This window comes from Corvus kubaryi, unplaced genomic scaffold, assembly GCF_017639235.1.
Source record: "Corvus kubaryi isolate FWS band 111438036 unplaced genomic scaffold, C.kubaryi_AGA036_p1.0 37373, whole genome shotgun sequence".
Taxonomy (NCBI): Eukaryota; Metazoa; Chordata; class Aves; order Passeriformes; family Corvidae; genus Corvus; species Corvus kubaryi.
Window position 1 is genome coordinate 650,458 of NW_024581121.1, and position 24,638 is coordinate 675,095.

At 56.0% G+C, this 24,638-nt stretch overlaps 1 protein-coding gene across 9 annotated transcripts in view; it reads right to left on the minus strand.

The window, feature by feature from the left end:
* Nucleotides 1–24,638, minus strand: part of MEF2D (myocyte enhancer factor 2D) — a 77,110-nt gene that overhangs the window by 35,292 nt on the left and 17,180 nt on the right. For 5 of the 9 annotated variants that reach the window (XM_042034659.1, XM_042034660.1, XM_042034652.1 and 2 more), the window contains one exon: nucleotides 16,491–16,559. The exons of 2 other annotated variants lie outside the window; for them this stretch is intronic. The gene's annotated coding sequence lies outside the window, so the exon portion shown is untranslated. Of the gene's footprint in view, nucleotides 1–12,457; nucleotides 12,482–13,100; nucleotides 13,207–16,490; nucleotides 16,560–24,638 lie in introns of those variants that run through there. 2 more of the 9 variants (XM_042034657.1, XM_042034658.1) reach the window with 2 other exon arrangements.

Sequence of the window (24,638 nt, forward strand, 5' to 3'; positions counted from 1 at the left end):
ACCCCCAAGGCCAGGGTGGTCCCTGGTTCTTCCTCCCACCCAGCTGTGGGGCCAGGAGAGCTGCAGAGAGATTTATCCAAACTGCTCTCAAAGAAGCCCAAGGATGGAGGCCAGGAACACGCGTGCTACGGGACACGTGTGGGCCGGGCACTGCGACGCTCAGCAAGGAGGAGGAGACGGCAGCAATGTGCCCGTGAATCACTATTCCTCCGTGACACTCCAGACGTTTTTTTTTCTCTTAATAAAGTCATAAGCAGTCGAGTGGCTGGTGATTAGCTCGGGCAATTTAAATCCGTCTCCAGTTTCTGCGCTAATCTTCAATTTGGAATTTTAAAATGTCTTTATTTGATTACTTGAAAGAAACCTTATAACCAGGCACAGAAACCTAATTCTTATGGGGAAGGAGAACTCCGAAGGCAGCTGAGACAGCCTGGCCTTCCACTGGGCTCAGCCACAGCCGGACACTGGCTGTTTCCATGGATCTGGGGGATGCGATCAACTTGGGGGTATTTTGTGCCCTCACCTCTCCCCCCAAAGGGACGAGTGCTGCAGGTCTCAGGGGACTCGCACGGCTCCTTCTGTAGCCTCCCCACAGTAACCTGCATCCCCCAGTGCCAGAGGCTGCATCCAGATGTACCAGGGCATCTCCTGGCACAGCCCCCCAGCCCATCTCACCCTGTTTCCCAGCATGTGCTGCACTGCACATGTGGGGGGACAAAGAGGGAACCTCAGTCAGTTCATTTTCCACAGGTATGTTTTTCTCCCTGCTCTCTCTCTGAGCAGCTGGATAACAGCAGTGATAACGTGGCATTTAAGGCGAGGTGCCCTGTGCCAAGACCCAGGCAGAGGGAAAAGCCAGTCCCAAAATAGCTTCCTATCTGCCTCAACTTGGCAGTCCCCAGCCCTCGGTCTTGTTACAAAAAGCTTGAAAAAAACCCACTTTTTCTCCCAAACCATCATTCCAAATCCAAAGCAGCAGCCACACCCAACCCGACCAAGCTCCTCCTGCTCCTCTCCCACCCCAGAGCACCCCCAGACCCTGCCGAAGACCTTGGTCCCATCCTTAGTCCCCTCATCAGGCCATGCCTCACTCCCACACTTGTTTTTGGGGTTCACTGAGTCATGTGAGTCACTTCATCTTTTTCTCTGCTTTTCTGGGGGTAAAGTTATTCATCGTGCATCATGTTCTGTGGTTTCAGTGCAAGTTCAAGGAGCCCAGAGGAGAATGGGGAGACTTTTCCACATCCTGACATCCACAATTTGCCCTCCAGGGAGGATAAGGTATGGGGAGGCCAGGAAGAAGACCAAAGAGACAAAGGGCAGCAGAACCTGTTTTTTTTACACATAAATCCCACCAGTAAGACTCTTTGCAAGGACAGACCATGCAGGGATGGCATTTACTTCTTGAATCATTATTTCCCAAAACAGGTGCATGTTTTCCTCCCAGCAGCAAACAGGAGCAACCGCACAGCTGTGAGGAGCACTGTCACCATGGGGAACACTGAGCCAGTGCCAGAGGTGTAACTTTGGCTGCTGCTCCCCATCCCACCGTGGGAAGCCCCAAAAAGACAGGTCCCAGAGCATCACCAGTTCCAGAGTACCACTGGTCCCAGAGCATCGCCAGCTCTGGGGCATCAGCAGTTCCCCAGCATCGCCAGTTTCAGGGCATCCCTGCTCCAGCCTGCACCATGAGAGCAGCCCTCGAAGGTTGGTGATCCAGGAAGAGCCAAAAGGAAAATGAGGATTTTTATTTCATCCACCTGGAGTGTCCACTCGGTATTTCCCTCACTGTGAGCCCACACATGAGTAAGTCCACAGTCCCAAGGCTCAGAACCAAGGTGAAGAAACTTTGGAAGAGGAGGAACTTTTTGTCAGGTTTGCTTTGCTGCTTTTCCCTTCAGAGTTGCCATTTCTTTAAACTGGCTGAAAAATAGTCACCTTCAGCATCTTCAAAACCACCAGCAGCAGCACAAAGTAGCAACAGCTCTGCAACCAGACCCAGGGCACGATGCTAATTCTTTCCATGTGCTGCAGCTCTTGGACAGAGAAATCCTCTGAAAGACAGCAGATTTACTGTCCAAACCAGAGAGGAACTCTCCAGAAGCAACAATAAACACTGGAGAACAACGGGCAGTAAATTTAAACCGAGTGAAAGGAAACATATTTTAACACAATTTCGTTGTGGGACTTGTTCACAGGATGCTATGGCAGGCAAAAGCTCCACAGTGCTCAAAGAGATGGGATGTTTGTAGGGATGAGGAAAAACCCCGGTGCTGCTCATCCCTGCCCTCAGCTCCACATGAGCATGGAAGCAGTGGGACTCAAACCACATTCCTCTCCCCAGGCCACAAACACACCCCAAGTGTTTCAAATCAAATCCCCTTTTTCAACCACCAAACCAGGTTCCTCCTGCTGCTCTGAATCCCGACTCTGCACCCGCAGCGCCTCGGCTGGATGGGGAGCACTGTCCCAGCCTCAGGGTTTGCTTATGCCGCTGGATGAAGTTTCCCACAGGAAAAAGGTGATTTAACAGGTTTTTGCTCGTCATCATGGGGAGAAAAGCAGCTGCCATGTGCTGCACTTGATCCCTCTGCCCTGCACGAGAAGGAAAACACCCCACCGGGAGGGCAGCCCTTGGATGGGATGAAGAGGAGGGACGGAGAAGAGCACAGCATGTTCACTGTCCTCCAAATGCACCTGACAGAGGGGATTTCAACCCCCTCCCTTTTCTCTTCATGGAATTGGGGGTTTGGGGTGAGTTTATTTGTTTTTAGGTTGGGTTTTTTCCCCACCATATTTTTAAACCCAGGTATTTTCACGTTTCCTGCCCAGGTGGCTGTTTCAGAAAGTCTGACCACTGGCTCGAGTTTCTGAACAGCAGCTGGAAGAGCAAGAAACCTGGAGAGCCGCCCTCATCTCTCCTGCCCCTCATGCTGGCACTGCTGCTGTGGCTCGGCCCCAACCCAGGAGGATCCCCTCTGCCCCTGGAGCTCCCTCTCCTTCACCACCAAATTGCTTTGCCTCCCTGATTGCCCAGCCCGAGGCATCGAGATCACCCATGACCCTCATCCGTGATCAGGTGGAATTTAATCACCTGAATGCACACATGGCCAAGCACCCAGAGCACAGGACTGCTACAAGGAGCTGAGCTCCTCCAAACTTCTAACCTTCGGGGTCTCAAATGATTTCATATACAATAACCCCATGCATTAAATCATCATCTCCTCCTTCTCAGACAGCAGCTTCTTTCTTTCTCCTGAGCCTTGTTTTCCAAGGAAACCGCCAAGCATCCCAGCTACTACACCCCAACAAGGAGGGCCCAAGGGCATGGAAAGGGACCTACAAATCCGCTGGAAAGCAAGTGATGGGTGGTGCACTGGCAAAAAGCCACCCTGACCTCTTCCACTCCCAGGAATCTCAACAAGGATCAGGGAATTCAGCATCGCCCCAGGGAGGCAGCGAGCAGCTCTGGGATGGAGGCAGCCACCAGCGCCCGCTCCCCCTCCCCACGCTCCGCTCGCACAAGTGTGACTATCACAGCAATTAGCACACATGCCAATTAACTCCGAGCAGGTGCTGGTTAACTCTGTGCTGAGTAATTCATCCCCGGCTCCCAGTAAATTGCTCCAAATTGGAGAGACAGGCGAGAGAGCAGAGTTAGCATTTTGCAAATGGGGGAAGAAAGAAAAAGCACAGAGGAATCTCAGCTGGGAGATGTTTTTACAAAACAAGGAATTTGGGGGGCTGAATCCCCAGCTCTTGGAGCTGGGACACAGAGGAGCTGGTATCTCTTTCAAGTCTTTATTTCTGGATTTTTTAATCTACTGTGCAAATTCCTGATCTATTTCATCTATTTCTAAGTGGTTTCACCTTTGCTTTGCACAAGCAGCGGTGTGCTCTGCACTGCTCCATAACTTTTCACTGTTCCATTCCTACTGAGCCCCACGTTTCTCTCGGCACGAGCAGGGACACTGAGAGTCTCACATCCACTTTCTACGACCATTTGCTATTTTTAATATACTTTTATTGCATCCCTTTTTAGTCACTCCTTACTAAAGTTAGCTCGACACACCTCCCCTCTCCAGGGCGAAGGAATTCAGCTGCCCTTCCTTAACGCCCGCCTTGCAAAGCTGTGTGCTCTCAGCACAATGTCAGCTGAAAGAAACCAAACCTTGGCCACGCAGCTGCAGAGGGAAGATAAAAAAGATTAATCTGAAAGCTTTAGGAAAATAAATAAAGGCAAATAAAAGCATCCTTTCCGAAAATGTATTTTCCTTTGGAGCTCTTTGCTTTTCCCAGCATGTGGCACCGTGCTCCCCAATCCACTCGTGCCTGTGCAGGAACACACAGCAGAGCCAGCGACACGAGTGATGGCAAAACTGGGATGGGTTCAACATGGCACCCGTTCAAGGGACATTTCCCGATCTCCATCCCCAAAACAGGCCCTGTGCAATGGGGACGTCCTTGGCTGCAAGGAAACCTGCAAAAGGAGCTTCAAAGGACATCTGGAGGCTGAGAAAAGAAGAAAAATGCTGCCCTGCAAAGATGCAGCTCATCTTATGGAGGCACAGAAAGTCCCAGTTTGAAGGGAGAAATGCAGGTGACAGGTATGGCAGATCACAGCCCAACCCAGCAGCTGCTCCCCCCAGGCTCCCAACGCTCTCACTGTGGGACCGACCCGTCTTTTACCCAAGATTTGCAGAATGCTCCCAAAGATGCGTTTTTCCTTAACAGGCTCCATCAAGTCAAGGGGCTGGCTGAGAGTAAAGGGAGGGTCCTCCCCACCACTATCCACCCCCAAGGAACAGGGCACCTGACACGACTGAATTCACTGACCCCGGCCCCAACACATTTTGGGGGTGCCAGGTTTATCCACATACAGAAACAACAGCAATAACATGTCCCAGTCTTGCAGCTTCTCTGTGGGAAAAAGGTCATTGCAAGGGAGCTTCGGCACACAGCCAGCAGGCACGTGGGGTACAAGGTGCAGGGTGTTACAGAACCATAAAATGATCTGGGTTGGATGGATTCTTAAAGCTCATCTCATCTCACCTCTCTGTCACCCACCCACAGGGAAAAACTTCTTCCCAGTACCCCATCTAACTCTGCCCTCTGGCACTGGGAAGCCTTGTTACATCACTCCAGGTCCTTGTCCAAAGTCCCTCTCCAGCTCTCTTGGAGCCCCTTTAGGCACTGGAAGGCGCTCTAAGGTGTCCCCAGACTCTTCTCCAGGCTGAACAGCCTCAGCTCTCCCAGCCTGTCTCCAGAGCAGAGGGGCTCCGGCCCTCAGAGCATCTCCATGGCCTCCTCTGGACTCACTCCAGGAGCTTTGTGTTCATCCTATTCTGGGAACCCCAGAGCTGGAGGCAGCACAGCAGGGGGGTCTCACCAGAGTGGGGCAGAGGGGCAGAATCCTGCTCCCTCACATGCTGCCCATGCTGTGGGGTCAGCTGGGCACAGCACCGGCTTTCCGGGCTGCCGGCGCTGATGGCTGGGTCATGTCCACCTTCTTGTCCACCAACAACTCATCCTGTCCATCCACTCACAACAGCAGAGCCCAGGTGAGGAAATGCTGCTGTGCTGCAAAGCAGCCCCTGAGCTCGGCCTGCCATGGGAAGTGGTTTACACCCACCACGCCGAGCCACTGCCGAGCCCTTTGCTGCCCGTGCTGAGTGGGGCGAACGGGCCAAGTGAGGGAGGGAGCAACGATGCTCTCGAGGTGGCAATGACAGTTTGGAGGTGGCAAGAGCAGCCCCTCGCTCTGCTGCATCGCTCCTGCCACAAACCTGCAGCTTCTCCCACGAGAAGCAGCCGCGCTGAGAGGCGACGTGGCCGCACTGCCCCGGCAGTCCCCAGCACAGCTGTGACTCTCCACCTGCCACAAAGAGCTATAAAAGCAATTGCAACTATAAGCTATAAAAGCAACTGCAGCCGAGGTCTCCGAGCCTCACCTTGAGGATACCAGGTCCTGCACCGACACAGACCAACAGAATTGCTTCCCCATCCATGACCAGGGCTGGATCCCATCCCTTAAGGACATGGATTTAGCTCAAGTCACCTCTTGAACCCGCCTGTTTAACTGCAGTTCTTGCCTTCCTGTTTCCTTTCTTGCTGCCTTTTGTGAGTTAATTGTTGTTTTTTCAACATATCCTCCATGCTGACACCAAGGACTTTTCGTTTCCTTCTGTGTGGTTTCTGGATCAGCAGGACTGACTTCCTTCTCCTTTGCAAAGCCCCCTTCCCTAAAACACAGTGCCTGTATTCATGTTAATGTTGCTCTTCCTCCCTGGCAAAGCCACTGGCATGGTGCTGGCCATCACCCCTGCTTTGCTGCGGGATGGGGGGCAGTGCTGGCAGGAGCAGCTCCAGCACCCCAGGGGAACGTGGCACCCAGGAGGAATGCAGCACCCACATGGGGACGTCCTTGGCAGGAGAGCAGGCAGCAAGGGCAGGTGCCAGCGTGTCCCCAGCCCCACTGCACGCACCGTGAGGGACTCCAACTCACCAGCTTAGCATTGTTTAGCACCTCTTTATCTCCAAACCGAGATCAAAACCGCACAAACATGCTCGAGTCTCCTCCAAAGCTTCTATTCTGGTTTCAGGATGATGCTATCTGGGTTCCTGTGTCGAACCTCCAGATGCAGGCAGGGGGAGGGGAGAGGAAGGTGACCGAAACACGGCTCCAGAGCAAATCTCCTGCTCAGAAATGCAGCTGCTTGACCCTCCCTGGGGCCAAGCCTCACTCGCCAGGCAGGTGTCAACCCAGCACTGAGCTGCCATCCCTCCTGCACACCTGACACCCACAGCAGGGCCCCGATTTCCCTGGGATGGGCAGCCAAACCAGCACTCGGCTCCTCCTGCCTGCAGGAGGGAATCAGTCCCGCCAGCTGCAGGTGAAAACCTCGGGAACTCAGGGGAGCAGGAGTGAGGCTGGATTCAGTCAGGCCCCCAAGGAATTTGAAAGAGACACATATATTCCTGACCCAGATTCAGGCACTCTCTGAAGAAAAGCAGATGCCAACCATGCAACCAGCTCTGCTGAGCTGCAACAAAACCTCGCACCGTGCCAAGCCCCGCAGAGGCTGAGGAAAAGCACGGCCCTGACACAACGCTGGAGAACTGGCATTTGCTGTGCAAGGCTGGGTGAAAGAAAGGATTTAGGGGCAATTATTAAACTGGGGTTATCTCATCCCCTGCAATTTGTGTGCTGGTGTGGAGTCAGACAACACCCTCAAGAAAGGATGACAGCGCCAACATCAGCACAAGAACTGGAGGCAGCACCCAAACCAGGAACCCTGGTCCCCTACACCCCAAATCACAGTTTCAACCCACACCACATGTAGCCAGGGATGCCATCACATCCAGCACCACAGGAACACATCCTGGACTGGGGATGTGTTCTGCAGAGGCTGGGTGACAGCAGGTACAGCTGGTGACCTTCTCTGCACTGCCGGCATGGCCAAAGACAGCAGAGGCTGGAGGGGACACAGGGAAGAGAGGCTGGGCAGGAGCTCCAGGAAAAGTCACTGCCAAACCCACGGCCCTGCTTGGTGCCATTCAAAAGTCAACCAGGGAACCCTCACCCAAGGTAAGGACACATTTTCAGGAAGGAAAAGCCTGCAGGACCAGGACAAGCGGGGACTTGCAGCCCCTCACACCACGTGGCTTCCCAGAGAGGCAGCTGGTCCTCTCTCCTGGAGATGCTACAGGGAGGGAGCGGCATGGACAAGTCGCTGCAGGGCTTGGTGCTAAACCAGAGGGCTTGGACAGTCTCCTGCTAAAGTGACCTTCAGAGCACCCTGAGAACAGCAACCAAAGGCTGATGCAGCTGCCAGAAAAGCCTTGTGACCTTGAGCAGCTCCCTTGGCGGTGGCATCCTCGCAGCAGGGGTCACCCATCGCCCTGAGCCCGGCTATGGTCTCCCAGGTGGTTCAGCAGCTTCCCCAGATGTGTGTATCAAGGCTGGGAACCCTGCATGTCCTGGGGGCTCCCCAATACGGGCACAGCACCCCCTTCCCCAGCTGGTACCACCTGCTTGCACAGGGCAGCCCTGCGCCATCTCCATCCCCATCCACCCTCCATCCCCACCTACCCTCATTCCCAGCCACCCTCATCTCCTTCCACCTTTCCTCCCCATCCACCCTCCATCCCCAACCACTTTCATCCCAATCCACCCTCCATGCCCAGGGAGGAGCAGCCAGACCCCCAAAGCTGTTCCACTTCCCCCATGTTCTCTATCCATCACCAGCTCCAGAGTCAGAGACTGGGGGTAATTTTTCCCTCTGCACTAAGTAGGGTTTTCTAAATGATGGGAAGTGAGAGCCCATTATCCGGCTCCATTGCCCACCCCCACGGCTCCCTGCAGGGCATGAAATAACCACCTGCCAGCTCCCCGGAGCCCCGCACCGTGGCAATGAGATCGCAGCTTCCCCTGTCACTACTGTCAGAGCAAAATTTAGATACCTGGTAATGAGGAGGTTTAATATGACAGATGAGAGGTTGACTCATTAAAAAAAAGAGAGAAAAGGAGAGGGAGCTGAATTCGGGGTCGGATCCTGCACTCAGCAAATCAGGAGGCTGTCACGGCCAACCCCGCACTGGTGAGGAGCAGGAGCAGGAGCAGGAGCAGTTCTCAACCCCAAGCCAGCCCCATACTGGGGACTTTTGCTGGTGCTAAGGCCACAGGGAGGAAAGGGGAGGCATGGAGGGGGTGAGCGTGGCTACAGCTTTTGGGGCCATCCAGTTCTGCTCCCCATGGAGCTGCCTCCTGCTCTGGGGTGGGGGGATCTGAGCCCAGGAAAAGCCTCAGCACCCAAGGGCAGCGATGTTTCACTTTGAGGGCGTTTCTCTCTTAATGAACAGCACAGCAACATCCCCAGCATTACCTCCACTCTCCTTGGCACCCCCATCCTGAGGGTGCACCCATCCCCCAGTGTAGCCCAGCCAGGACCCCGCTGCCAGCACCCTCACTATGGGTCACCGCCACCACTGTGGTCACCAAGGACACTGATGACTTGTGTGTCCCAAAACACAACACACCCAAGGGGGACAATCACTGCCTTCAGCTCCAGCACAGGGGGCAGGGTCTTAGCACAGGGACCCAGTGGGGCTCCCAGGGGCAGCTCAGCAGCATCAGGGCAAAGCCCTCCCTGCTGGGGATTTAGGGGCTCTCGCCAGAGCCTTCCCTTCTTCAGGCTGAACAGCCCCAGCTCTCCCAGCCTCATCTCCAGCTCATCTCCATCTCCAGCCCAGCCACGTGTTCAGGGACTCTGTGCCCCATCCCCACCCAGGAAGGGACACCCCAGAGCAGCTTTGCAGACCCTCCAGCACCCAAAGCCCAGTGCGGGCTCAGCCTGGGAGCCAGGGCTGCTGAGAGGCCAGAGGTTCCCAGTGCCACCCCAGAACTCAGCCCTTGAGCACAATCCTCCCTCCCAGTGCACGACTTCAGCAGCGCCATTCCCAAAGGCTCAGCCCTTTCCCAAGGACCACCAAGATCTTTCAAATTGGCCTCTCACAATCACTTCTTTGTTGGTTTCGCACCCCCAAGCACTGGTGAGTAACAGCCGTGGTGCCCAAAGTCACGGGGCTGCTGATTTTATTTACATCTACCGACTGCTGACTACATCCATGCCCAAGGCAACCATCGCTTCCATCGGCTCCCAAGGAGGCAATGTAGAAGCAGATGTTGCTCCTGCATTGCCCCATGCCACACTCTCCGCCAGAGTTACATGTCTTGAGCTCCTGGGAAGGAAGCACCAGGTTCCCCAGGGGCTGCAGGGTCCAGCACTCATCTGGGGTGCAAAGGAGCTGGTGAAGCCAGGAGCTTCCCATTGCTGGGAAGGCCATGGTGGTCACCAGCTCCACTTGACCAGGAGAAGGATACGAAGCAAAAGATCTTCATTTGTCACTGATATGGCAATGCTGATTACTGTGAGGGTGACGCCATAGCAGAGCTCACTAAAGAAGTCCCTTGGAGAGATGGATGGAAAAAATCTGGCCAACACCAACAGGACCAGGCAGGCCCACGCTGCTGCCTCCATCCCAGTGCTCGGACTCCACCATCACAGCTCCAACCTGCCCCTGGCACTTCCAGCCTGGAAACAAAGCCACAAAAATTGTCATCCTGGCCATCTGCCTTTCTCAGAGGTGGACATCTTTACACATTCCCAAAACCCCACTTTTTTCTATAGCCACAGGCTCGTGCTCGGAGCACACTGCCATACTTCAGCTGGAGCTCACCACCAGACACTGCTATTTCATTGAATAAAGCAAACAAAGGCCCAAACCTAGCATTAGTTATCTGGGACTGTAACAGCACCAAAACCAGAGATCAAGGCCCTGGGCATGACAAGGTGTCCCTTGGCCCCAAGATCTACAGCTGAGGAGAAGCCACCAAAGCCTACCAGGAGGCACAGACCATGGTCTGGCTTCCACTGAACCCCAACCCAACTCACTCTAAGCTAACAGGAGGAACCGGGATAAGATGCCACATGGCAAAAACAGCTTTAACTTCCTCTTCCCCTGCGCTGCCTTGAAAACACGGTGTCTCCAAGCCGGCACACAAGTAACATCAGCCACCAGCAACACTCTGCTATCCAGAGCCCAAGCAGGGCACCACTGGAGCATCTGGGGTGCCCAGAGCTGCTGCAGCCAAAGCCAGGCTGGGGAGAGATGACTCAGGGCTGCTGGGACCAGGGGGTGTCCCCTGTGCCACAAAGGCTTTGCCATCGGCCGGGACCTCACCCCGCTCCCCAGCTCAGCCACGGCTTGTACCCGCATGCATCCCGAGCCACATGCCAATGAGCCAGAGGGGTGAGAATCCAGCCCCAGCTCATCAGGCAGCTCAAATCCACCAGGACAGCTGGGTCTCAGCTGTTGCTGCTCACTCACAGGACGCACATTCTTGTCCCAGGCACACAAATCCTGTCCTCCTGCTCCCCAGCACCGGCTGGGCCACCGCAGTGAGGCCATGACGTCTGCCGACCCCACGGAAGCCACTTACAGACCCACTGGGTGATGGTTCCCATTGAGACAGATTCCTCCAGAGCCCATCCCAGCACACATCCTCCAGGAACAGCATTTTGTCTTAAAAGGGGATTTTTTAAGCCCAAACCCTGTGTTTCAGCAAGGGGGATTCAGGTGGTGGGGGAAGGTCCCCAACCAGAGGAGCCCTTCTCTGGCTGCACCAAAAGCCATGTGCCAGAGGGGTGATGATTTTGGCCAGCCCTGAGCATGTGGATGTTGCCCACAAGCCCCTCAAGGACATCCCAGAAAAGCATGGAGGTGACGCTCAGGAGAGCAATGGGGATGCCCAGACACTGTGGGAAATGCCAAAATTTGGCACTTTCCAGAAGCACTATTACATCCTGGGTCTGGCACACTCCAAAATCCCATGCCAGAGCATCACTGGCACTTGGCTACAGCTGAGGCCAAGGGCTTGTCACTGTTCCCAGCCACGTTACCAGAGGGATGGCAGAAAAGCTGCTGGGATGCTCCCGCCACACAGAGGAGATGGACCCCAAGGGCTTATAGGTAAGAGCCATTGTGAGTGCAGGAATGTCGCGGACAAACACCAGTCACAATTCCTCTTGGAAAAGGGAAAATATTGGGGAAGAAAATAAAATACCATAGTTTTTTGTCAATAATCCCCTTGCAAAGGTGGGAAGAGAAAAAGCAAGGCATGAGTTAGTAGAAGGAAATTAAAATATTTCGGTCACAATTTTTGCTGAAGGGTGGGGATGTAAAAATGTATCAATAAAGAGTTGCCCAAATGGGTTGTTTGCCCAAAAGACGAGGAGGAGGAGGAGGAAAGGGCTCTGCAGCTGTTGTTGCCTAGAGCAATACTGGGGGCAGCCACTCAGCTCCAAAAGCAGAAACCTTGGGACCCTGTAGTGGCTCCCACAACAGAGAAGACCCCCTTGTGACAAGTCCCCTCCAAGTCGAGCAGAGGGGAGAACCCACCTCACCCACCCCCAGCAATGGGTAAAGGGCTGGGTTTAACCCAAAGCACACCCAAAGTTGATCCTCCAGCCCGATCCATGAGCATCGCAGCCAGGGCAGTGCACACCTGGGAAGGGAAACACTGCTCCCTCCCTCCCTCTTGGGAGGGAAACACTAAAAGTACTTCTGAAGGATGCCAACCCCCTTCCTAAGGGCTATGCACCTCCATTTTCACAGATGTGGATATGAAGATTATCAGCATTATTAACTGTTATCCCAAAGCAGCAACAGCACAAAAACCCTGAAAAAATCAAACGGAAAAAGCTTTTTCTAGGATGAGCCAAGCTCAGCACTGGTCCCAGCCCCACCACATCCATCCCCACCACATCCACCCTGGCCAGGCTGGGCTCTAGAGCAAAACAAACATTTAGGAAACAGTCAAGGGAGGAAAAGGAACTGGACAGAGAGCCCCAGTGTGACACTTCTCCTGACGCCCAGTGCCTGGTACCTGGCTCACCTCCGGTGTGGCCGCAAGCTCCTGCCGGGCATCCAGCCCCGGCCGAAAGGATCCAGCACCAAGCAGGAAGGTGTTAAAAGCCCCCAGTACCAACCTCTGAGGAACCACAATAAATAACCTCTGAGTAAACACAGCGGCTGCTCCCCATTTGCCTTCCTGTTTGCTTTCGCAGATCCGGGCTGGGACGGCCACTGGCAGCCGCTGGCCCCGTCCCGGCGCAGCAGAGCTCTGGCCGCGGCACCGAGCCGGCAGTGGCACCCTCCGCCCGCACGCCAGGCCCTGGAACCGGCCCTGCCGCAGGGAACCGTGGGCACAAGCTTCCCAAAGGGATTTATCCCCGGGACAGGCACCGATCCTACATCTGAGCCCGTGCCTGCTGCCTTTTCCTTCCTGGTCTCTGTTTGTTTTGATTCTAAAAAAGGGGAAATCCCAGCTCACCCACTCCCCGTCGGGGAGCCATGTCCCCCTTCTGTGCCTCAGTTTCCCCTTCTCTCCAGCATGGGAGCCCAACATCACTCAGACCCTCCACTCCCTCCCTGCCCACCCAGCCCTGGAAAAAAAGCAACGGGTCCTGATTTACGGGCACTTCTGTGCTTTACCGCGAACACAAAGGAGAGGGAAAAACAACAAGCGGCAAACTCACAGCGAGGATCTGTGTCAGGAGCAACAAGGGGGTCCGGGGCAACCCCCCCGGCAGAGCAGCGCCGACCGCGGAGGCTGACAATAGATAAGGGTCTAAATTCGGCGCTGGGCTCCGGCCCCGGGCTCTGTAAGGCGATCGGGGTGGGGGAGCGCCGGGCTGTTTATTTGGCTCCAAACTCCGCACCGACACTGCAGCGTCACCCGTGTTTAAAATAGGAAGGAACGAAAAGAAGGGGGGGGGGGGGGGAATAAAAAATAAAAAAACAAACAAAAAGGGATAAAAGTGCATGCCCACGTGTAAAAAAAAAACAAAAAAAAAAAAAAAAAAAAAAATCAAGAGAAAAGGAGCCGGGGGCGGGGGGAAATAAAAGGAAACCCAGTTGGGCTGGCGAGGTTTAAAGCGACGCCTGCTTTAAAAAAAGAAGTTGCTAATTTTAACTCTCCAGTGGAAAGAGTGAGAGGTACTTACAGGAGACAGGGTGGCTGCGTCCTTCTCCACGGCTGCTGCGCGCTGGCGGCCGGGAGGAAGCGCGGGATGGAGCCGCCATCCCCGCCCGCCGCCAGCGCTGCCGAGGCACCGGCCGGCCCCGAGCCCCCCAAAACCCCGTTCGGGGGCGCCGGGGTGCACGGCGGCGGCTGAAGGGCAGAGGCAGACGCGGAGGCAGGAGGGGGTGGTGAAGCCTGTGGGGGGAAGGGAGCGGCCAGAGCTTGCCAAAATCAGCGCCCGGGCTCGCTCCCTCCACCCCCCAAACCCGGGGACGCGGCGGGACCGGGACATGGGGAGTGGACGCCGCAGGACCCCCGGGGAGGCATGAGCCAGCTGCTGGGTCAGATGACATTTCTGCGCGGACGTTTCTGACCAAGCTGGCTTTTCCCCAAGGGAAAAGGGCTTTGAAGACATTTTTTTCCCCCCGCCAGTGGCAAAATAGCGGATGAGCTCAGAACCCAAAGCGCGGGGCAGAGCCATGACCAGAGAAGGCCACCCGGCTGCACGGGGACTGGAAAGGTGACCTCCAGCAGCTCAGACACATTTCAGCTGCTGCAAGCGCAGCAGGAACCCACTGCTTTACCAAATTCAGTATTCTGTATCCAAAAGGGGCAAGAGTGGGGATTTGGTTTTGGTGCACCCACCGGCTGGATTTGACAAGCTCTCCCTGGAGATCAGGAGGATCTTGCCAGATGCAAAGAGCCAAGTGCTAGGTGAGGTGGCACACTCACACCTTGAGCACGGTGGGAGCCTGGAAGTTGCAAACTCCAGTCGCCAATGAACGTTCAAGAGAACACAGGCAAGGCCTCAGACAGCAGAGGAACAGACCTGGTGACCCAAGGGCTCTTCCCAAGCAGCTGGAAATCAGCCTCGCGCTGCAAAATCTCACCAGGCGAGAAGCAGGGTGGCACAGACCCTGCGCGCGGGGACGGACACGTGATTTACCAAGCATGGCTGCAGCAAGACGATGCGACCATCTTCAGGACATGAAAGAGTCAATTCAATTAAGGTCACAGGCCCTAGAAGAGTTTTCTGTCACAGAAGAAGGTTTGCCTGGTGCACCTCAAATGGGGCTGGCCTCAGACAAAATGCCTATTGATCGCAGGCAGCGATGCTGCACGTCCAGGACGCGAGGACGTGGCTTCACTGGGATTAAATTGCCCAGTGCCGGCCGTCACAAGCTTCCGAGGCTGGGTCGATACTGCTCCTCTAATTGCTCGGCTCCTGTCACTTGCAGTCCCCAGAGATGATTTTTGAAATCCTCCTCCCCAAGCGCACCACTTGCTGAGCGGCTCCTCGGAGCGAGCAGTTCTGCAGTTGCAGAAATCACTAAACTGCTCCTCCCCTGCTCAGAACTCTGCACTGGCACCAGTGGCAGCACGAGGGCTTTGCCAACCCAAACCCCAAGAATTTGTGCAAAACTAAAAAACAAGGAGCTGTTGTCACTGGTCAGGATGGAGCTGGCGGAGCTGGGCATCGTGTCTCCAGCAGCAAGCAGTGATGTGGGGGAGAACGCAGTTACTGAGAGATCCTGACACCGCCCACCGCATCCGGGCTGGGGGACGGAATGTGCACGGTCCATCAGGACCGCAGTGTTTGGCAGCCAAGGAGGTTCCTGCCCTCCACGCACACCCCACAGCAGACAGACCCATCGCCCCAACACTCCATGGAATCATTCACTGCACGGAAACACTGAGCTGGTATTCATTTGTGCCCAGAGCGAGTGGACCAGAGCTGGTCCCACAGCAGCCGCGAGAACACTCCCGGAGCACTGCACTCAGCTCAGCCACAGCAGGACAGACCCAGCTGAGCCCTCCAACCCTGCTCTCCTCTGGCACACCACGGCCCATTGCTGGCACACGCCAAGCACCATTGAGACAGCAGGGCCCTTCTGCTGCACTCACCCCGATGCAGCCTGGGGAGCTGCTCTTGGTTTCTATCAGCAGATGAAGCCCTTGGTGCTGAGCTTGCAGAGGACGCAGTGATGCTGCCCCCATCTCCCACCACCAGGCCTCCAAATAAATTACCTGCCCCCTCTCCAGCACTAAAAGCCATCACAACCCCACAAAACGTCTCACTAAGCAGTGGTGACAGAGCCCCCTCCGTTCAGGAGCTGGGGGCAGATTATTTTTAAAAATCTTCCCTTTTATTGATTTCACTCTCAGGTACAGAAGATGCATTACATGAAACCATAGAGCCCTCATAAAGCAGCCCGCGGTGGTGTCTGTACCACAACCTCGCTGCAGAAACAGGAGACACAAACATTTACTGTAAGAGCAATAAACAGGCCAAGAAGGTTGAAAAGGAAGAAAACCTGGACACGAGGCCCTCTCCCAGCAGGACCTTATTTCAGAGGAATGCAAGGGACAAAGTAACAACAGGTTTGGCCACAGGTCTTGTCCACAACCAGGAGAAAACAGGGCAGGAAAACCCTCCTTTGCACTGATACACAGGGCTGTGTTGCAAAACACCCAAAGAGCCCCAAATCAGTGTTGTGGCTACAGTGGCGAGCCATCAGAGCTGTGCCAGATGGGGAAGTGAAGGGCATGATGGGCACTGGAGAACAGCAGTGGCACCCACTGTTGGGTGCCACCTCCCTGCCCTCCTCTGGGGGCTCTGCTGCCACACCAGGACCCCCGTGTGCAGCAGCAGGTGAGGGGGGCACAGTGGAGCAGGGTGTTCCTTGTGCCCTTCCAGCACCAGACCTCACTGCTCCTCCTGTCACTAGAGCAGGCCTGCAGGGTCCGGTCGGCACCACTGTGGGAGCCTGAGACCCTGAGCTGCATCCAGCTGCATCCTCTGTGGGACCCTCTGCTCAGTCCCAGCCTGGAGCAGGGGAGACACATGTGGCCAAGCAAACCCAAAGGGGAGGCAGGAATCCAGAGTTTGGGATCTCCCCCATACCTGCTACACAGCCTCCTGCATCTTCTGCTCCTGCCAGGAATGAGCTGCAGCCACCGCTCCTCAATCCAACTGCAAAGACAATGCAAGCAGCCATCAGTCTGAAGGGCCAGAGGCAAGGACAGGACACCCCACACACCCTGTCCAAGCACAGCCAGATGGAAGGAACAGTGAGGGAAGCCCAGCATCCCCTGCAGCCCTGGCTGAACGGACAGGGGCTTCAGGGTCCCCTCCTGCACTGCCCTGATCCTGAGCATCACTGCAAGGGCCACGCAGGCTGGGTGGGACCTGGCCAGGCACCTACAGGGATCCAGAGAACCAGGAACCCTGAGGCTATGCAATGTGGAAAGCATCCCAGTGAGACCAGAGGGAAAGAAATTAAAAGGAGTTCAGGAATGAAACAAATCATAAACTAAAAGTTAACATTAACGAGGGATGTGGCCCAGGCTGGCAGTGTGGCCAGCAGAGAGCTGCTTGAAGTTGAGGTGAACTTTGTGTTCTCATGCACTGACCGCCTGCTCGGATGCTCTCCCGGGGAATGCACACAGCCCCGTGTGCTCGGCCCGAGGAGAAACCACCACGGCCCAGAAGGAAACGCAGCTCCTAAATTCATCCCACTCACCACTGGGAGATGGGAGGACACCCATGGGGCAAAGCCCAGTGGCTTCAGCCAGCCTTGTGCTGGTCATCTACCGGTGGTCACAACCATCTGGCACTTGTGCAGAGCCCATCACCACAGCACACTCCCATGAGAGGAACGGTGCTGAACAAAAGGGAAACTGAGGCCCAGAGGCCAGCACCCGCTCTCCAAACGCACCGTGAGCTCCCAAGCTGCAGCCTCACCCCCAGCACCTGCAACAGAGCGAGGAATTGTGCTCAGCTTTCCGGCGTCCTCATCCTCCGCTCCAACCACAAAACCAGCCTTCCTCCCCCGGCTGCCTCCCCTCCCACAGCCAGCTCATTTCCTGACATTACAAAATTCAGCCTGAACAAAGCCGGAGCGAGCAGCGCGTGGCTCCGTCCGGGGCTGCACCTTCCTCTCGCTCCCGAGGAGCCAAGCACAGGGGACACCCCTGAACAGCCGAGGTGCAAGCGGCTTTCCGGCCTCAAACCTCACACCACTTGGGCTGTGGTCCTGCGAACGGACCAGTCACAGGGCTTCCCTCATCAGCACAGACGGATGAGTCTGTCTTCCACAACAGGGGAGCAGCGGGGACAAGGATGGGGGGCTCCAGCTACCACCTCACTTGCACCCAGTATGCCCAGACCAACCTGTCACCCCGCAGGACCACTCCTTTATTTCCCTGAATAAAAACAGAGTGTCTTACAGAATGACTGACCACTTGGGGACAGGGACACCCACAGAAGAAGCACCACCTTGCAAGTGCCACGCTCCCAGCCAGGACGAGGGAAGGTGGTGTTTAATGCAGAAGGTCTCTCAAATGGGTTCCTGAACCTCCTCTTGGTGTCCAAGCAACTCTCACTGGTCTCAGCACTGCAGTGCCTTGTAGGGCTGGTGGCAGAGCCACGTGGGGACCGGGGACCACAGGCTAGGCTGAGTGGAGGATGTGGTTGAGGTCTGCACCCAGGCTCTGCTTCAGGGGGCTTGGGGCCAGCTCTACAGCCCACTAGGATGCAATGGGGGACATGTGGCCAAGCAAGACCTCATATGTCTGTACACAGAGTTGTTTCCTCTCAGTGGGAGATGCCGGTAGACAAGCCAGGAATGTCTGCTTCCACAGGCTGCAGGATGCCCACGGTGCCGTGGGACAGCCGGTACAGCCACACAGTCACCACTCACAGACTCTTGCACTGACAGAACTGCCCATGGCTGGCTGTTGGCAGCAGCCGCATCCCTGGCTCCCACAGCCCACCAGGCCATCAGGACGACGATTTTTGGACAATAGCTGACTCCACACAGCCCTTGGCTGTGCCACAGCCCCCAGATCACGACACTTAATGGCAATGCCTTTGCCAACCCAATCTGGCAGAGGAGCTGCCCCTTGTCGGGGCAAGGTGGGCAACTCCAGGGGACCAGGATTAGTCTTGGGGTGTTCAGCCTGCAGGCAGTTGTGACATTGCAGGGTTGCAGCCCAGTGTCATCCAAGACAGGGATGAACAGCACATATGGGGGGACACTCCGGAGGCCCTGGTGCTCAAGGGCCGGACCCCCTCCAGCCCAACAGCTCCAGGGCTGCTTCACACCCTGCCCAAGCTGCAGAAGCGGCTGCCCTTTGGACCTGGCGGTACATCCAGCACCAGCAAACCCCAGTGAACCCCCAAGCCCCCATTTTGCAACATTTTGAGCTGGTGCAAAGGAGCAAAGCCCCCACTCACTGGCCCTGCCAGCTCCCTTGTCTGTCCATGCACATCCTTCGCCCCGGCAGGCGAGCATCCTGGCACTGCTCCCAGAAACTCTGAGTATTTCAAAAGGTGACCATTCCACCTTGCTGCTGCACAGTGAGAGCAGGGCTGGGGCTGGGGCAGGCCACTGGCAGCCCCCAGGGCTCCTGTGCAGTCCCCAGCTCTCACCCCACCACACACCTGCCTTCGAAGTCTTGTTATAAACAGAGAAATGCTGCCCAGGGAAGGGGAAAAGTATCATGTTTTCAAAATGTTCTGTTATTTTATAAGCTGAGGGGGAAAAAATCACATAGGAGAGGGATGGAGGCAGCAAAGGCAAGTGAATTCCCCTGAGTGGAAAAAGAAGGGGAGAGAAAGGGGTAAAGACAAGACAATCTTTATGTCCAGCTTTGGGGCAGAAATGCTGAGCAGGTGCTAAAACTGTTCCTGTTTGAAAACCAAAGCTTTGGTTTCACCAAGTAACAAACCAAAATTCCTGAGGGCAGGAAAATGAGGGGAACCTCCTGGGACCCCCATTTTTAACTGATGCAGTTAGGCTGGCACAACCTGCCATGCAAAGGCAGCAGATGCTGGGAGCTGCTCCAACCTGCCTGTAAGGATCCTGGAGGATGTGCAGGAATGGCTTTTGGTGACTTCCCTGGATATCTGCTCAGCTGGTGCTCAGCAGCCCCTGTGCCACAGCCGGTCTTTGCTAACACCCTCAAACACATATATATATTCCCACATACATAACTCCCCAAATATATATATTCCCATACATATAACCCTCCCAAAATACAGATACTCCCATATATGTAACCCATCAAATATATCTATTCCCATATGTATAGATAATCCCCCAAATATATATTTATTCCCACGTATATAAACCTCAAATATATACAACCCCTGCCTACATCATCTATACATGTGATATCCCCAGATAAATAATCCATGGCCACTGCCATGGGGACTTCCAAGCACACAGCTGGAAAGTCAGGGGGAGATGGACAGGCAGAATAACCAGCTCCAGAGCCAGAGGGGCCAAGAGGGAGGCGCAGATTGTGGAGGGGAAGAGCAGTGACCGCAATCTCTCCTTCCTCTTTTTTCACATTTCCTCAGCAATGGGCTCGGGGCTGCAAACATTTGGATGCCAAACCCAAACTTCCCCACCTCAGGCTCCCAACCCAGCTTGCTGCTCCTCTACCAGGTGCTCATGGACTCCCGCCCCAAACCAGGGAGATCCCAGACCCCATTTCCCAGAGCTATGCTATGTCAGTCTCAGGGAGTCCCAAAAACAGCAAGGAGCAGACAAAGTAAAAAAGAAAAAAAAGGACTTTCTCCATTTTTCTCCATTTCCCCAGCTCACGAAACTAAAGCATCTCAGCCATGGCCAATCCTTCAGTTTGCACCCGCCACTGGGAATATCCCCAGGGTTTAATTAGACCTGTTGAGCCTTTTCCAGTTGGGTTTCCTCTGGCTTGACATCAAGAGGTGGGAAGGAACAAACTGGGAGAGATCCCACTCCAGGCAGGAGCAGCAGGCAGGACGGGCTGGCAGTTAAACACAGTGAGGAACCCCAGCTCCCAACCATCCACTGCTGCCAGAGCCGGCACCCGAGTCACAGCAGCACAGCACCAGGGGCGTGGAAAGGGGGACAGGTGGGAGCCAGGAGGAGGAAATCCACCTCCAGTGGCACGGGATGCTCGGCTGCCCAGCGTGACAGTGCGGCGGTGAGCAATGACCAAGAACGATGGCACAAGCCAGCTGTGCCAAGGGCACAGACGCCACAACGTGCGCTGTGTGACCACCACCACCGGAGCTCCTCCGAAGCCTGCACAGGGACAGGGTGGAGGTACCCCCAGACCAAGGCAGGGCAGGAATTTTGGGGGGGGCACGCCCCTGCTCCACCAGGTCACCTTGCAGAGGCATTGCCTCACAAGGGTCCCAGCATGGAACCAAATCCAGCCCCTGGATTTGGGCAGGGGAGCCGGGAAGCCTCTCCATGCTCACTGAGCCGCGCTCCAGGGAAGGTCGGAGCGGCCGAGCAGCACAGCTGTCGCTGCAGGTGTTGCAACAGCGGCTGCTGGCCCTGCCAGGACCTGGGGGACATGAGGGGGTGTCGGGGGGGTGGCGCAAGTGCAACCGTTGGAGCCACCGAGTTTCGCTCTCGCTGGCTGAGTTCCCCTTGGGCAGCGGAGATGCAGAACTGAAACCCCCAGCTGTATGGACGTGGGGGCGGCCGGAGGTGCAGGCGCGCTGGGGACTGGCACGGCTTTCGGAGCAAAGCCACGCACCACCACACCAGTGACCAAGGGGCGCTGGGGGGCCCGGGGGGGAAGCATGAGATGAGAGACAGACGGGCTTCCTCTGGCTCACAGCGCCCATCTTGCTTCTGCCCTCTCTGCACAGCTGGGCCACCCGTCTCCTTGCACCCAGCACATCTGGTGGGAGCAGAAATACCCCTGGGCATGCAGGTACCCACACCTGGGCCAGCTCCAGCTGGCATGTCCCCACTCCGTGAGACTGTCCAGGGGCTGAGTGCTGCAGGACAGCGCAATACCCGTGCACTGGGCAAGTGCTGGTCAGCAGGACCATGACTGCCTGCATGGAGTGGTCCCAGCACGAGCAGCACCACCTGCACCGCCTAGCAGAGGGAAACTGAGGCACAGAGAGGGGAAGCAAACAGCAGAGCTGGACACACAGGCATCCCCCAAACCCCGATTTCCTCCCCCTGAGCAAGCCACTCACCTCCCTCCTTGTCCCAACCTGCTCATGCAGCAGCACAAGGAAGACCCCAAAACTGACCCCAAAACCCCCCAGGACATCACGGGGGCTCTCATGAGAGCACAGGGATGCCAAGATGTGGGTGCCCTGTACCCCAAACACCCAGTGCTTGCCCTCGCCCTGGTGACAGTGACAGTACTTCAGGCCACATTGCCACCTGCTGGCACCAGCCCTGGGGCCCGAGGGCAGTAGCACCTTCCCTGATGGGACAGCAAGTGGCTCTGTGCTGGGTATCAGGTCCGGGTCCAGGTTTGGGTACAACAGGCCACTGCCACATCCAGTCAGAGCAGCCACCACTCACTTTCCTGAACTAATTTTATCCAACTTCATGGCAACCTAAGACAGTGCATGTGCAACCCAAACCCATCCTAGAGGTGCCAAGAGGGGCTGCGGGTGCCCCCACCCTGCTCACACCCCCCATATTCTCTGGGGCACCATGTGAAAGGCCCCAGTGCTGCTCCAGGGGTGCAGGAGACTTCACAGCAGCAGTGACAGCTGCTCCAGATCTGCAGTTCCAGCTCCTGCTGCCATTTCCAAGGCAGAGGTAAAGCGGAGATGGCACCATCATCTGTTTTTCCCCCCAGACTCCCCACAAGCCTTCCTGATGCCCCAACAACCTCTCCTGTCTGCTGCTGCCTCTCCCCAGAGGCCACGGATCCAATTCCCACTTGTCTCTCAGGCCATGCTCTCCCTTCTGTCACATGGGAGGACAGATCCTCTGCCACTGCAGCCATCCACGTTTCCCATCCACACAAACCCCACAGGAGGCACGGGGCAGTGAAAATCCCACCTGCACATGTGCAGCAATTCATCCCTGACACTCCGTGGCCACTGACCAACACAACCACCCATGGGTTACACAATCAGAGCCAGAGGAAAATCAACAGAGTTTGGTTCTTCAACACACACATGGAGAGCCGCCACTGTCCCTGGAGGGCAGCAGGTCTGGGGGGCCCTGGCAGGGGTGACGGGCACAAGGAGCAGGTGGGTGATGTCGGAAGGGACCCCACCCACAATCTCATCCCAGCACACCTGTACATACATCAGCACCAGCCTGGCCTCGTCGCAGGCGGGGTTCACGTGTTCGCAGCACTGACGTGGTTCCACGTGAACAGCTCACGGAAGGCACCAGGAGCTGCTGTGTGTATGCCCAGCATGGGCAAAGCACACAGAGCCCTGGCAAGCAGGTGCCAGCTCCCCTCACCTGCCGCTTTGGGAAGGATCCTGCATTGGGCAGGTCCCCAAGGACCCCGTGGGAGTTGCTGCAGGCAGACACAGCACTCTTTCCCTCCCAGAGCCGGGAGCCCGGCCGGTCTGGGTGTCTCCACCCCCACTGGTGTCAAGGCCAGCTCAGCCCCAGCCCCAGCCCCAGCTCTGGCTCTGCCAGACAGGTCCAAACTCCAGGGCCACCGGGTGAGGTGTGGCCGAGCAGCGAGTGCCAGAGCCGGGTGGCAGGGAGGACAGGAGACAATCATCATCACTAAGAGCAAAGCCCAGGCCCCTCACGGCCTCGCTCTGCCACCACCTGAGTCAGCAACTGCCAGCCTGGGGACCTTCTTCATTGCCACAGCCTCGGCAGGCAGCTCAGGCTGCCACCGGCCACTCGGCCCGGACTCTCCCCATGGAAACCAAACAAACACGATCACCCATGTGCAAAACTTCCAGCCCATCCATCTCCCCGCTCTGACAGATGGTAGCAGGTCCTAAGACACCTCTCAGCTGCAACTGGGTGACGTGCTGGGCTGGCAGAGGTCTTTCCCAGCGTGGGCTGCCGGATGATCCCCCAAAATCTCTTCCAACGCCACTGCAAAGGCAGAAGGAGGAGGTGGCCACTTGCGAGGTAGGGGGACCAGGCAAACTGCACCTGCCCCTTGCTGCTGTTCCCCATTCCAGGGAACGAGGACAGATCCTGGCCCAGCCCCGTGGCCCCCGTTGGAAGCTGAGAGCTTTTTTTAAGCCTGTTTATAAGGGCAACTTGCAAACAAGAAAGAAAAGGGAGCTCCTTGTGGGGAGGAGAGGGGCTCCACGGTCAAATGCCAGCACCTGGGAGACTCACACTTAATTCTGGGTTGTGCCACGGCCCCTCCGGTGTGTCCAGAGTGGAGCCAGCCATGGCCAGGGCTGCTGCCTCCAGCACCCTTCACCAACCCCTCCTGGCCCCACTCCAGCACCCAGCCCACCAGTGCCAGCCATGGACAGCAGCACCCATCAGGCAAACCCCTGCAAGTGGCTGGAAATCCACCTGGCACAGACACGATCTGAGCCAGAGCCAGGGCTGCTCGGCCTTGGGAAGCAAAAAGGCTGTTCACCCCACAGCCACTGTGCAAACCCTGACTCCTCCATACAAGCTCTGAGTCCAGTGGCTGAGCACGGCTCTTCACTGGCTACAAAGGCAGGGCTGCATCCAGAAAAGCAGGTGTCACATCCTGACGGAGCAAGGCTTTGCTACCCAGCTGCCTCTGAAAACCCAGCAGGGGAAAACCCCGAGCCGGAGACAAAATCATCCCTGGTGTTACCCAAATCTCCCAGTTCAAGCCCCAGCTCCCTTCACATCCTTGGCAAATCCCCGTGGAGAGGGTGTCCACTTCCCAAACTTCAGATCCACTATTTAAAAAAAAAACAAAACAACAACAACAAGAAAAGATTAAAATATTTCTCCCCAGTGAGGTGCAGAGAAACACTCGCACATTCAGTGCCATCGTCAGCAACTCCTACACCACCCCCCACGTACGCCATTGCAAGGGGGAAGCAGAAGGGGGTTTATAGGCATCTACGGAGAAAAAAGAAGATTTCTGCGTAATTTGGTTAATCAGTCAACTGAACAGCGTGAATCCATAGGAGACTGTCCTGCTCTCCCCAACAACTCAGTGCCCCTTGGGGCAACAAAACCTCCGTGGCCGGTACAAGCATCACCTCCCTCTAACAGAACCACAGCAGTGACCCTTGGAAAAGTTCCAAATCCCAAATGCAACTCCCAGTTTGAACATACTGGCAACAGCAAATGCAAAAAAAAAAAAAAAA